Source organism: Myotis daubentonii, chromosome 14 (assembly GCF_963259705.1).
Source record: "Myotis daubentonii chromosome 14, mMyoDau2.1, whole genome shotgun sequence".
Classification (NCBI taxonomy): domain Eukaryota; kingdom Metazoa; phylum Chordata; class Mammalia; order Chiroptera; family Vespertilionidae; genus Myotis; species Myotis daubentonii.
Genome location: NC_081853.1, coordinates 2,948,454 through 2,961,208, shown reverse-complemented (window position 1 = coordinate 2,961,208; position 12,755 = coordinate 2,948,454). Strand labels below are relative to the sequence as shown.

The window sequence follows — 12,755 nt, the reverse complement described above, 5'->3', positions numbered from 1 at the left end:
CTTCACTCTCCCTCCCCAAACACTCGTCTCCATTTCTGATGCTTTCAAATCATGTTTAATTAAAGGATTTCACATTCCCTCATGATATGATATTCATGAGTAAAACTTGCGATGGAGTGACTGTGAATTAGTCTATTAAGTGCCAGATTTGTGCTTTTAAGCGATGATAGAGATTATTGTTATATTATCTGCTCTCAAAATTGTGCCATGAGATGTGGGGGCTCCCTTAACTAACTTTACATCTGAAATAAAAGCTATTAACCATCTATGTTCAGGGATTTCCCCCCTCAAATTACAAGTTATCCTGAGAGAAGTAGAGGGTCATCTTTCTGCAGTATCTTGACTGCGGCCACTGAAGCCAGATATGCTGGGAGAAGCCGGGAGGAGCTGGGAGAGACTGGGAGAAGCCGGCTGAAGGTGGGGAAGCTGGTTTCATGTCCACGTTTACTAAAAGAAATGCAACTGGTAAATCAGATTTGTGATTTCGCAGAGGTAACCTTTTTGAAATCTATTGAAGTTAGTCAATTTTCAGAAAGATATTAAATAAAAAGTATTAATAGGCAAATCCAGATACGGCAAAAACTAAACATGGCAAGAGAATGACTCAAAATTCACTGTCTGGGCCTTAGAAGTTCATAATTGTGTTCAAGGAAAAGGATATTGCTTCATACATTTTTTTCTTGGATATAAATCACCTAGAGATCTTTTACCCTGCGGATTCTGACTCAGGAGTTGGGGGGTGGAGACTGGGAGGCCCCTGGCTCCGGCGTGATGAAGATGGGGCCCGCCAGGGACCGCAGCATGAGTGCTATGGGTCTAAGTGTCTGCCCTAAAAATTACTGCAGTTAAAGAAACACTCCCGAGGTGCCCTCTTTATTAACTGTGGGTTGAAGAACAAGTTGAAGATGAAGAAATATGGAAAGTGCTGGTATTGAGCAACTTCACCAAGAGTAGCTCCAGACTCATAAAAATGCTGCTCTGAGTTATTAATGAATTAAATGCAAGGCTGCTTTAAAAATATATTACAAAGCAGGTAAGACTCAAGAAGTTAGCACAGAGAGAAGGTCATTTCCTACTTCTGCTTAACAAACACCCGTCTCACATGATCACAGATCTGAGTGACACTGCTCAGGAGTAGCCTGGCCACCGCTGTTCAATCAGTGGGTTTGTCAACTCAAACTCCAGGTCCCAAACTCTAGCTGTGCACTATGATCCTCTGACCTGGAGTGGTGCCCTGAGCCTGGAAGGATAAGGATATTTTTCGGAAGGTGAGGGACAGATTTGGGCTTTTAGGAAAGCAGCGTATATCATGAATGCAGGGTCCCGATACAATGAGCACAGTTCCATATTTGGTCAAGGCCCGTCTCAGCAAGAAGAGGGCATCCTGCCAAAACATCCCAGGATGTGACACGCACACACAGTGGGAGTCCACACGAGGCTGGGTGAACACAGGGTTTATAAAGACCGGAAGGTTTATTTAAATTGATCTTGGACATCGATCGGACCCTTGGGCCTCGGAGGGAAGGCAGGGGAGGGTGGGGGCAAGGGCGAGAGATCAATCAAAGGACTTATATGCAAGCATATAGGCCTAACCAATGGACACGGACAACAGGGGGGTGAGGGCATGAGTGGGGGATAGGGGGTAATGTGGGGATAAGGACACATGTGTAGTATCTCAATCAATAAAAAAATAAAAGATTAAAAAAAATAAAAACAATAAAAATAAATTGATCTTGGACAAAAATGTATGTATCATCTCCAACCTCAACCCAAGTTCACAAATACCGCTTCTTAGGACAATGTTTATTTCATCTAAATTGAAAAATAAGTCAGTTTTAAGAAAATAATATAAATAATAATGTAAGAACATATGGCAACTTCCTGACAACGGGACACATTCAAATTACTAACGCTCATGGAGTATTCCTCAGGGCGACCGAGTGGACAGCTGGGTGACTGACCCCGGCCAGTCCCAGCAGACCCTTCCATCTGAGCTCTCAGGGGGAGGGCGGAGCCGCAGGGTCATCAGAATGTACGGGGCAAAGACCCACAAAGGCCACAACAGGAGCGCAGTGTCCCTGCTCGTGGCCTGCAGCTTACCCCTCAGGCAGGAGCCCGTGGACAGGTGCGGCTGTGACCAGTGCTGACCGCTGTGCCTATGGTGAGAACCTGAGGGTGGGGCCAGGGCAGATGCTAAGTTTGGCAAGTTATTTCCTTCACCATCCACATCACCCACCTGCCCCATCTCCCTTTTCAGCTACTGGGTGAAACATGCCGTCCTGATTTCCTGACGCCAGGTCCGGGCACGGAAGCACAGGGCAGGGCAAGAGGCTGTGTGGTGCCTTCCAGTCAGACCATCGCAACACCGACCGCAGGGATGACAAAGGTAGGACGCCTGCTTGCACGGTGCTGAGTGAAGGGGTAAACAAAGGCAGAGACCAAGAGGAGGCAGAGGTCCAGCTTTTGTTTCCAACGATCAGGGCTGCCCTGAGTTTGTGAGGTGAATGCTGAAAGCATCAATCCCGGGATCTTGTTAGGAAAACAGAATGCTTTCCAAAGAGTGGCTGTGAGCGACTGTGTCAATACGGAAAAGGGACCACTAATCCACAACTTACTGACACCATTTGGCAGCATTCTCATCATGTCACTGCAAGCGTATTTGCCGTGGTGAGTCACCGGGCCCACGTGGGACCTGGCCCAGGTGTCCCAGGCACCCACAGCACCGAGGAAACCAGAGAGCACAGATCAAAGTTCCAACACTCCTCTCCTGGTGGAAGCCCTCCCCTCAGTGCTCCGGATGTCAGCACAGCCACGGCCGGAGCCGGGGGTCAGGCAACTGTGTGAGGGCCACCCGGAAGGCAAACAGCAAGAGCGAAGAACAAGGGAGCTCAGACACAAACGGGCGCAGAAGCATGTGGCACATGCATTTATGTCTCCTTCAAGTTACCCCCACTTTATGCAGCTGCTTTAGCTTTTCCGTAGCACAGAATGCTTCATTAATAACCACCTGAGTTACCCCCATCTCTCCCTTTAGTTCAGCAGGTCCACATAAACACCTCGTTTGTGAGAAGCATGGAGTTGGGTTCCTAGAACACGGTCTCTACACCGGGATTCATGAGAATATTGAAATGGACGTATGTGTGTGTTAAGGTGATCTTAGACCTTATACGAGCATACACATGTGTATGTGTACATACTTCTCATTCCCCAGGCCTCTAATTTTTATAATACAGACAAAACAGTAGACATGTGCATAATTAAGTAAAAAGCACACTTAGTAGGGGTGCATTTTCAAAATGTTTAATCATGATGGGGTGACTCAAACACCGGTAAAGGTGCTGGGCACAGACTGTGACTATGCTCTCTCCTCTCTGCAGGAGTCTGCCTGGCTCTCCAGCTGGAGGGAGAGAACTGAACAGGTGGCTGGTACATGAGATGTAACATTTTATCTGTCCTTCACCGTCAGCAGGAGCTCACCTGCTACAAGAAGCAGAATAAGACCAGGCAGATGATAGAAGCATAAAAAGCATTTTTAAGCAATAAAACAAAAAATAAATTAGAAAGACGAGATTATTACACATGGTTTAAAGGCCAGTATTAGGAATTTTTAAAGAAATTTTATTCCATAAAATAGTTTTTGTTGGATCATAATCTTAATTTTTTTTCTCTTTGAATATTTTGGCACTGGAGCACAGGTTGTCCTAAATCAGTGGTTCTCAACCTTCCTAATGCTGAGACCCTTTAATACAGTTCCTCATGTTGTGGTGACCCCCAACCATAAAATTATTTTCGTCGCTACTTCATAACTGCAATTTTGCTACTGTTATGAATTGTCATGTAAATATCTGATATGCAGGGTGTATTTTCATTGTTACAAATTGAACATAATTAAAGCATAGTGATTAATCACAAAAACAACATGTAATTATATATTCAATATGTGTTTTCCGATGGTCTTAGGCGACCCCTGTGAAAGGGCCATTCGACCCCCAAAGGGGTCGCGACCCACAGGTTGAGAACCGCTATCCTAAATGATAGCAAATAAATTATCCCGGTCACTTCTGTCACTTCGACTGGTGGGAAGGGAGGAATGCCACCACGGAAGCATAGCAGTTGGGATGTTCTCCAAGTACGGTCCCTGGGAACTTGTCAGAGATGCAAATTCTAGGTCCCCACCCCAACTTACTGAGTCAGAAACACTAGAACTGGGGTCAGGACCTGTCCTCCAGCCAGGCCCACAGGTGGCGCTGAGGCCAGCGACAGGTGAGAATTAACTCTGACCAGAAACTCACATTTTCTCTCTTGTTTGGAGCATGTGAAAGTATCGAGGAAGGTTCCCAGGACTCTGACAGCTTAGGGGGCCAAAGGTTAACAAGGGCTTCTCCATCTTCTGAAACCATTCGCCTAGTCCAGTGGCCGGCAAACTGCGGCTCACGAGCCACATGCGGCTCTTTGGCCCCTTGAGTGTGGCTCTTCCACAAAATACTGACTTCTGCGCATGGGCCACGAAGTTTCAATTGCACTGTACATGCGCACCCGCACGTGGTATTTTGTGGAAGAGCCACACTCAAGGGGCCAAAGAGCCGCATGTGGCTCGCGAGCCGCAGTTTGCCGACCACTGGCCTAGTCTCTATGACGGAATTCAGCAACAACTGCCCAAGGACCAGCTGGCCTCGACAGCCAGGACGCAGCAAGCGACAAGAGACACGAAGCCCCCCCTTCAGTTACAACATCTCACCTGATGCACACGAGGGGAGGAAATACATACTCTACAATATTCCACTAGCGCTCATTTTAAACCAATTATCGACTTTTGCATATACTCCTGGCTCTGAATGTATTACATTTTGTTACAAGAGTCTGTTTCCATGTCTGTGTCTCTGGACTGTGAACTTCTACAGGGGAAGAATACACTGTAGCCATCTTTTAATCCCCAGAAGGTCCAAGTTAGTACAGGGGTCCTCAAACTACGGCCCGCGGGCCACATGCAAATACAAATATTGTATTTGTTCCCGTTTTGTTTTTTTACTTCAAAATAAGATATGTGCAGTGTGCATAGGAATTTGTTCATAGTTTTTTTTTTAAACTATAGTCTGGCCCTCCAACGGTCTGAGGGACAGTGAACTGGCCCCGTTTAAAAAGTTTGAGGACCCCTGAGTTAGTATATAATAAATGCTCAAAAATGTGGTTTGAAAGAATAAATGACTTTAACAATTTTTATTGAGCACCTACTATATGCTACAGACTATAATGTGTATTAATTTATTTAATCTTCACAGTTAATCTATGAAGCAAGGCCTGGCATCATACCCATTTCACAGATGGAAAATGGAGGCACAGCAAGATGAGGTAAACTAAGTAACAGCCTGTGTTGGAATGCAGGCGGTCCAGCTTCAGAGTCTACCTCATAATTCCTAGAAACACAGCCGTCCCGCCCCCGCCCCACATGAGGTATGGGCCGTGACTGAGCAAAACACGCTACCCCTTTGCCCTGCCTGCTGTGTCCGCTGCCTGGAGGGTTCTCCCCTCACTTCCCCAAGATTCACTTCCTCAGAAGTCCTTGCCAGACCAACCCATTTACCCAAATGTAACCTTGGCCCACTCTTCCCCCTTCCCCACTTTATTTTTTCCAGAACTTGATTCTGTCTGTCTTTTCACTATGTAATTACTCATTTGTTCTTTATCTCTTCCGCCAGCTCATGGCTGGATCCTCATGGCTGAGCCTCGGACACTTGGGACGTGGTTGGGGCTTGGTGCGCTATGGGGACTGAACGGACGTACCGCCCAGGGACTGCCGCCCTGCTTCGGAACGCTTTCTGGTTGAACGCTGGGTAACTTCCCATTCATCCTCTTCCCATTCATCCTTAGGTTTCTTTGTGGTTCTGCCTGTACAACCTTATAATTTATTCCAACACCACTGGATTATTCCAGCTCTTGGTGTTAATTTTTTTTTCTAATTTAACTGCCATTTATTTCTCACACGGATCTTGAACACCAGACATCTTGTTCTTGTCAAAAATATGACTCATAAGGAAAAAGTTAAGTTGAATATAGGGGCTCATATGTACCAGAATGTTTCCATCAGTATTTCAGATATTAAAAAAAAAACAGACACAGTCACAGAAGCCTGTCCACTTCTCAGGTCTGTAATAATAATTTCAGTGGAGTTTTAGCCTTTTGGATGTCTAACCTAACCCCACCCAATGACTACCATGGCCCCTCCTGCAACCAAAGACTGCATCACTTACACCAAGCGTGTCACACTCGTGGCCTGTGGGCTGCATGTGGCCCACAATGAATATGTTTGCGGCCGAGCCAGTATAACGGCATGTAAGAAACGTTTCAACAAATATTTCATAACTTAAATGTTACAACATCCTGTTATACATATTTACTAATAATGAACTACAACGTTCGCTAATGACTGATGACTAGCATCGTGTTGCATCCATTTCCCTCACCTGCCTTACGCGCAGGCGCACCATTCCTCTCCACTAACACCAGCAGCGAATACTTTTACTGCTGATCGCCATGTCATTAGTCTTGGACTGACTTGTTTGGTGGGCGCAACAGGAAATATTTCGCTTTAGGAGAACAAGAAAAATAGGTTTATTTGCGTTATGCTCATTAATTTGTGCAGTTACTCAGTGTCTGGTAAGTTAATGTTCAAGAAAAAATATTACTTTTTATTAAAATGTCCTATTATTTTATGTGAACGATGACTCATTTACTTCAGCCCATTGTATTCAGCATGTCTCTATCAAAATAAACCTACGTTTCTATGAAAACTGAAGCTTTTGTGTCTTTTGTGGCCACATACACTTACACCTTGGTTATTTGGCCCGTGTGAGCCTTTGAGTGTGACGTGCTTGATTTACACAAACATTGTGGGCTTTTCTTTATCTTCTGCCATAATGTACCTCACACTCAACATTCATAGCCAAGATGCAAAATGCACACACAGAAAGGATACTTCAAAGATATACCTAAAAGTATGAAAAAAAAATAGAAAAAAATAATGAAAGAGGAATCAACCTTGCCATTAGATTGGTTTCCTTGAAGGTCATAAAAGGGCTGAAGTTTAAAGGTCACAAAGAGCGTCCATTGGTTGAGGAAAGTTTTACAGGTTCAACGACCTGTGTAAACATCACCAGCTACAGTTACTGTAGGGTCTGTGTTTACCACACAAGAATAGTTACAGTGCCCAGCCGGTGTGGCTCAGCGGTTGAGTGTCAACCTATGAACCAAGAGGTCATGGTTTGATTCCCGGTCAGGGCACATGCCTGGATGTGGGCTCGATCCCTAGTAGGGGGCATGCATGAGCCAGCCCATCAATGATTCTCTCTCATCATTGATGTTTCTATCTCTCTCCCCCTCTCCTTTCCTCTCTAAAATCAATAAAAATATATTTTTAAAAAAGAATAGAAATAGTGACACAAAAGCATAACAACATTTGAGCGTATAAAATGGAGAAGGCTGTGCCTTCTGGTAAATGTTCCAAAGTGCCTTTAAAAATGCCCCTTTTCATCTTATTTATGGGGCAATCTCTGTTTTTTTGATTCTCCCAGTTCAGTTCTAACAACTCCATGGAATGTTTCACTCTCAGATCTGAGACTAGTAATGATTCCCTCTTCCCTTTCACTTTTCTCATTTTAAGACTTAAAAACAAAAACTAACCAGCCCAACAATCCAAACTGTATATTGAAAAGCATTTTCACAACTGAAAATGCAAAAACAGAGAACAAAAGGCAGAGTCTAGTACAGGTATACTGTCCTAAAACTGGGGTAACCCACGAACAACACCCAGAAAAGGTGTGTGTTTGTGTGTGTGTGCATGCACGCGCACACGCACGCACACACACAGGGCTTGATATAAACCAGGAATGTGTCACGCACTGGAACTATACCTGCCAACTGAACCATTTGCTTCTAAAAGCGAGGCAGGGAAAGGAAAGGCTCTCCTGGGTTCCCTCGCTGAGCCCGTGTGGGTGTGCACATCGTAACCTTAAGACGCGCTCTCCCGCAGAGGCTGCTGGGATGGAGGCCTCCTCTCCCACCACATTGACCACAGTGCCGGCCAGGCTCCGCCGCGCCTTCCTGTGAATGGGACAGACTGCCAGATGGATAAAGACACCGAACAGGCCGTACGGCTCCTGGCGACATGTGCCCAGGGGACTGTCCCACCGAACACCACCTGGGCTTTGCAATTGTGCTGTGACTGCAGAGCACGGGGGCCTGAGTTCACACAGAAAGGAAAATCGCAGCTAAGAGAATTCTCTGGCTGGCGTATCTTTGCTCAGTCCCCGGAACAGTTCCCCAAAGGAATGGTTATCTCCTTCATTCACACAGGAGAGTGACAAGCGGGGACACACTGACAACCTCCCTGTGTGAGCCTCCACTGTTGTTTTAATGAGGAGGATATACTTTAGCAGAGGCCCAGTGCATGAATTCGTGCACTGGTGGGGTCTGGCCAGCCCACCCAGGTGGGGGCCAATAGGGCCAGGCTGGCGGGGGAGAGGGAGTGTGGGGGGGGGGGCACAGCAGTTGGCTGGCCAGCCCCGCCGGGGGGAGGGGCTGCGGGAGGCTGTGGGGAGCCAGTCGGGGCCCTGATGGGCCGGTTGGCCGCTGCGGTGCACGTCATAGTGACTGGTCATTCTGGTCGTTCTGGCGTTCTGGTCACTTGGCTTTTATACATATGGATAATATACTTAGGCTGTGACTGATTACAAAGGGGGTAGGCACAGGACCTAGGACGCTGTGCAGAGGCAGCACACGCATTGGCATTGCCGCAGGAGTTGGCCAGCGGGCTACATGGGAACACGGTGCAAGAAAGCATCCTTCCAAGTCTTGAAAAAGAACATGACTCCCGCTTCAGACTCCTGCAGAGGTAGCCCCTCGCCCGACCCATGCTTGGCTAAGAACACGGGACTCCTATTTGCCATTGAATAGAGTAAGGCCAGGACTTTTCTTTTTTTTTTTTTAAATATATTCCGTTGATTTTTCACAGAGAGGAAGGGAGAGAGACAGAGAGCCAGAAACATCGATGAGAAACATCGATCAGCCGCCTCCCGCACATCTCCCACTGGGGATGTGCCCGCAACCCAGGCACATGCCCCTGACCGGAATCGAACCCGGGACCCTTCAGTCTGCAGGCCGACGCTCCATCCAGTGAGCCAAACCAGTTTCGGCAGGACTTTTCTAAGCCACATGGCTTCTGTAGACTCATGGCTTCCCTTTCCCCTTTGGATGAATCCAGTATCTGGCAAAGGAAATTTACTACTCATTCAATCCAAGTGGCAAAATGTGCATTTCAACAAAACTCTTAACCCAGCCCTAGCTGGTTTGGCTCAGTGGATTGAGCGTCGGCCTATGAACTGAAGGGTTCCGGGTTCAATTCTGGTCAAGGGCATATGCCCGGGTTGCAGGCTTGATTCCCAGTAGGGGGCATGTAGAAGGCGGCCAATCGATTCTCTCTCATCATTGATGTTTCTATTTCTCTCTCCCTTTCCTCTCTGAAATCAATAAAAAATATATTTTAAAAAACAACAACAACAACAACAAAAAAACCTTAACCCAGTACAAGCAACAATGCCCGAGTTCGCGCAGGCCGGAGCTCGGGCTCCCCTGCCACGCTGGCCTCCGGGAAAGCGAGGGGAGACTGAGGAGGAGGGTGAGCCCTTCCACGCAGTGCATACACCTGCGGAACGGCGGGGACCAATGAAGGGCCCTGGCGGGAAACCCCATCATCCCAGACTGTCTTCCCTGCGCAGTGAGAGGAATGGGGTTCACATATGGTGTGGGGACAGCTGGCCCGCTAGACATGACAGAGCCCACGGTCGAGATTCCTTTAAGAGAAACAAGATGAACTGACTCTCCAGAGCAATGATGCCATTTATTGGAAATTATTTATTACTTAAACGCAAGAAAGAAAAAAGCTGTGGCATCTAGTGACACTATGTTATGGCAAAAGGACCCCACAGCTCTCAGAGAATAATAACTGGCCCGTTTTCTTGGAATCACCACACCAGGCAAACCCTCAAGGAAATCCGCGCACTGGCCCCTGGGGCGAGGCACCACTGCAGTCCTCGCTGGGCCTCTGGCACCGGAGTGGCGTCCGGCGGGCACGTCCCCAGAGCCTTTCCTCCTGCGAGACCCAGGAGCAAGGGCTGCAAGCGCATCTCACCTCGTCTAAGCCTTGCAGCCCCCACATACCCCACCGCGCCCTGCGTGCAAGCTGCTCGTGAGCTCCCAGGTGCTCCTTCTGACATAAGCAAGAACATTTTCAAAAATATACTGGTACTGATTTCAGAGGGAGAGAGAGAGAACATCCATGAGAGGGAATCATGGCTCAGCTGCCTCCTGCACGCCCCCTGCTGGGGACGGAGCTGGGAACCCTGGGCAAGCAGGAACGTTTCTGCCCTAAACAGGCTATTTCCCAAGCAAACAGACGAGGGTGGTGCTTCAAAGTGTCGCTCTGGAGCAGAAAGAGGCGCCTGCATTTTAGGCCCCCACCACTGGCCACCCGCCCTTCCCCTTCTGGTCAGCTGGCAGGACGCGCCCAGCCTGCCCCCTGCGCACTCCGGGCAGAAAGACGAGACAGACACGCAGCAGAGGACCTCGGGGGCTTCTCCAAACGCTCCTCATGGCTGAGCAGACGACCACCTGATGCTTATGGCCTGGTCCCGATCCCTGAGCTCTAAGGGCTGAAGACTGTAACCCAACAGTCTGGGTGGAGCAGCCCCGGGAACCCCCAGACTATGGCCGTCATTGCAAGGACCTGAGGGACAGGGAGGCCTCGGTGCCAGTCCAGCTAGTTGTGTGGCCTCTGGGCCCCACAATCCCATTTGTACAAACAGGACAGTAAGTAGCCCATAGGGTTACTGTGAGGCTTAAATGGGAAAAAGAGCATCAAGGCAGATGTCAAGGCTCATATATGTATATGTATATGTATATGTATATGTATATGTATATGTATATGTATATGTATATGTATATATGTATATATGTATATTATTGATTTCAGAGAGGAAGGGAGAGGGAGAGAATGATGGGAGGGAATCAATGATGGGAGGGAATCATTGATTGGCTGCCTCTTGCACACCCCACAATGGGGATTAAGCCCACAACCTGGGTATGTGCCCTTGACAGGAACCGAACCCGACCCCCTTCAGTCCATAGGCCGATGCTCTATCCACTGAGCAACACCAGCCAGGGCAAGGCCTTTATTTATAGGGCCCCACAGAGCAGTAGCTCAGTAAACGGTGGCTGCCTCCACCACCCTGCATGCCGACTCCTCTCCCTCCAGCAACACTCCCTCTGCTCTGCTGGTTCACACAAGAATGGGAAGGACTAGATTTTCAAAAATTTCCCGAAAAACTCCTACTTCCCAACATTGCCCAAACCAGGGGACCTAATGACCACGCCCGCCCTGGGCGGAGAGCAGTGCCAGCCTGACTGTGCAGCGCTGGGCGGGCCTGGCCCTCTGCGTGGCTAACAGGCTGCCAGGTGATGCAAAAATTGCTGCAGCTGCTGACACTGAGCAGCAAGAATCTCAGGCAGGTATGACAAACACATCTTCTACACCTCATCTCAGACCATGAAACCCAAATCTTCCTGGAGGAATATCCACCCAACACCTGTAAGAATACCATCAGGAAATCTGAGAAACATGGTCTTGTTAGTTAAGGCCAGAAGTTGGCAAATTTTTTTTCAGTAAATGGCCAGAAAGTAAAATATTTTCGTTTTTGTGGGCCACTTAGTTTCTGCTACAACTGCTCAAGGCAGCCACTCCAGTGTGAAAGCAGCCATAGATGATGCATAAATAAATGAGCATCACTGTGTTCCAATAAAACTTTATTTACAAAATGAGCTGTGGGCCAGGCTTGGCTGGTAGGCCATAATTTGCTGACCTCTGTTATGTATCAATTGCCTCAATACATATTCGCAGGAAGCAGCAACAATTATGAAGACGATTTGGGACAATTTGACTGCAGGTTCTCCAAAATGCTCTAAGGCAGCGGTTCTCAACCTGTGGGTCGCGAACAATGAAAATACCTCCTGCATATCAGGTATTTACATTACGATTCGTAACAGTAGCAAAATTACAGTTATGAAGTAGCAACGAAAATAATTTTATGGTTGGGGGTCACCACTACCTGAGGAACTGTATTAAAGGGTCGCGGCATTAGGAAGGTTGAGAACCACTGCTCTAAGGGGAAAGAACGATTGGTGGTAGCCAGTGTGTGCTCAAGTACATACTTCAAATCAGAAGAAATACAAGACCAATCATCTGATTTTCAAAACCGAAACCAAGAAGAGGTGCAACGAGCAAGCACTGCTCCGAATGATGAGAGGCTTACTGACTAATTTTCTGGCTCAAAAGGCCCCAACTAGGAATATATACAACAGTGAGAGGCTTGTGAAACTACAACAATTCTGAAACCAAGCTTCTAGAATTTTAGAAAATACACCAAAAGCACCAATATTTACTCTTCAACATAGACTTTAGTTTAAAAATTAGAAAGAAAGCCCCAGGCTGTCCACATTCGGAGGCCCCTGCCTTTGGAAAATAGTGATGCCCGGTAGACACAAATGTTATTGTTACACAGTCAGATACATGGCAACATGGCAAGAGGCCACCAGCCAGAACAGACACTGTATCACGTGAAACTGTCTGAGGGCGCACGAGCCAAGCCTCGGCTCCAGGGCTATTTGAAAAGCGCTGCCAGCTGCGCAGCGCAGAAAGCACAGCCCGT

General features: G+C 47.5%; 1 protein-coding gene and 1 long non-coding RNA gene across 24 annotated transcripts in view; one reads left to right on the top strand and one right to left on the bottom strand.

The window, feature by feature from the left end:
- FOXP1 (forkhead box P1) overlaps positions 1 to 12,755 on the bottom strand; it is a 487,040-nt gene that overhangs the window by 60,646 nt on the left and 413,639 nt on the right. The gene's annotated exons all lie outside the window — the stretch shown is intronic.
- On the top strand, positions 3,028 to 5,793 carry LOC132215203 (uncharacterized). The gene is made up of 3 exons (XR_009448474.1): positions 3,028 to 3,150; positions 5,280 to 5,451; positions 5,697 to 5,793. It is a non-coding gene; the product is annotated as an uncharacterized LOC132215203 (long non-coding RNA).